Raw genomic sequence first — 2,351 nt, 5'->3', positions numbered from 1 at the left:
ATGGACTTCAAAGGTTTCTATGAAGATTCTAAGGCGAGATTTATTTGAAGAAGAGGCGATCAATATGCTGGAGACAATGACAATAATAAAGCATCGTTGTGCATTTTCTTTGAATCAGTGGTCAGACTTTTGGGGTGTGTTGATAATGAAAAATGGAATGGAGTAGAAATTCAAGTTACAATTGAAGGAAATTGGACAACTTATCATTCAAATATAATATAGTATGTGTGCCAAAACGACATAATAAAATGATATGCTCAATTTCTATTATGATACGTTTCAGCAACAACAGACAAGAATGTCACAATAAGATTTTGCACGAAGGAAATATGTGATGCCTCTAGTACTTATTGAAACGAACTATTATCCTTCTGTTCTAGATCTATTACTTATCAAGTGCCTTGTTGCAGAGACATGATTCAGAACCTTATATGTTGGTGTATTGTTGATCACATTAGACTAGTGCAATGGCTTGTAGTGAGCTCCTAGCCACAAGCTTTTATGACATGAATGTAGTGGCGTGAAGACTCTACTGCAAACATTTTCATATCACTCCAGAATTCGCAATGATGCATGCTGAGTGTTCACCTGAATGATTAAACAAAATGGGTTCTCATGGCACTGCAACCAGAACAAATTATCTATCTTTAAATTTATGAAGGACAATGATGAGATTTCAATTAACATTAACAATAATATCATGGACCAATACCGATGCCAGGGAATATGGACTTCGAAGGTTTCCATGAAAATTCTAGGGCATAATTTATCTGAAGAAGAGGTGATTAATATCCTAGGGACAACGACATTAATAAAGCATTGTTGTGGATTTTCTCTGAATCAGTTGTCAAAATTTTGGGGTGCGTTGACAATGATAAATTAAATGGAGAATAAATTCAAGTTACAATTGAAGGAAATTGGAAAACATTTCATTCAGAGATAATAAAGTATGTGCACCAAAACGATGTAATAAAACCATATATATACATTTCAACAACAAGAGACAAGAATATCATAATAAGATTTGCATGAAGGACAAATATGATGCCTCTAGTACTTATTGAAACAAACTATTATCGTTCTGTTGTAGATCTATTACTTATCAAGCGCCTTATTGCAGAGACATCGAAGCAAAACCTTATCTAGTTTCTAAAACATGAGTTTGTTAATATCAACAAATGCTATGTTGATCGCTTAATTGGTGAGATGGGTTCGGATTTTATGCCCAAGATGGTTGTAGGATCTCTTTCATCTCAATAGATAGTTCAAATCCATTAAATCTTTTGGTAAGTTAAGTTTGATGATCCTAGTGGTGATTTTCTTAGTCCTATAGGGGAAAATAATCTTTGTCACGGGATCATAAAATAACTACATCTAGACATGGTTGCAACATATGAGGGAAGTCCACATGTTTTTGAAGGTCATCCATTTATTGTGGAGGTGGGGGTATGTCTAGGTAGAAGAGATGTTAAGCAAGGCATCAATGTATTTATATTTTCAAACCACAATCCACTTTTCTTTGAACAAGGGGAAGATGCCATCACGATGACTGTTGTGAAGCATATCGATTGGAATAGTTATAAAATTAATCAGATACAAGATAAGATTGGTGTTTTTGTGAAAATTGTAAGTACAAAGACCCCTTTCAAGAAATAATATATTGGAGGACATAACAGGAATAACTACTAGTTTCAAGGGTGCTATCCAACCATGAGTGTTCAGCTGAAGTAAAAAATCATTAGAAAACAACAAGTATGTGAGCGACAAGAGCGTTAACGAAACTTGACCATGTACTTCACGTGCTATATATGAGGTGCTAAAATATATCGTACAACTTAGGTCACCAAAAAATCCAAGATATGGAGATGTATATGAAGAAATACTCAATGGAGTATCATCACGTGAGATTAAAGAAACAACCTTGAAGGAGAAGCCCGCCCAACATGTTGAACATGTTAATATTGAAATGGCACTTGAATATGCTTCACAAAGTAAAATAACCCTGGAAGCTTGAAGGTTTGTGAAATTGCATCGCAAGGTCTCTATTGTAAACCCTGTAATTAAAATAAAATTAGAAAAAATTATATGCATCAACGGGACTGGAACACATCTTAGATAAAATCTAGGTTGCAAAGAACATGGATTCAAGAGTTGCTTCGACACTTGTTGAAATTAATCTGGATATTTTGATAGTGCTCCATTATTGAAAATATTGATCAATTTCATATGCCAAGAAGACGGTGAGCCTATCATTATGAAGCAGGTAAAAGCATATATATGTCATAGCCAAAACAAAGATAAATTTCTGATATGAGTAATTGAGTGAAGTAAGTCAACACAAGCTAGTTAAT

General features: G+C 34.2%; 1 pseudogene; it reads left to right on the top strand.

Moving 5' to 3' along the window:
• Positions 1 to 2,014, top strand: LOC149248935 (DNA topoisomerase 6 subunit B pseudogene; annotated as a pseudogene).
• Positions 2,015 to 2,351: the final 337 nt, after the last annotated feature.

Source organism: Pinus tabuliformis, chromosome 7 (genome assembly GCF_031772625.1).
Source record: "Pinus tabuliformis cultivar Carrire ecotype Pingquan chromosome 7, CPIR1, whole genome shotgun sequence".
Taxonomy (NCBI): domain Eukaryota; kingdom Viridiplantae; phylum Streptophyta; class Pinopsida; order Pinales; family Pinaceae; genus Pinus; species Pinus tabuliformis.
Note: the sequence above shows the minus strand (reverse complement) of the source record. Positions and strands in the feature narration are given on the sequence as shown.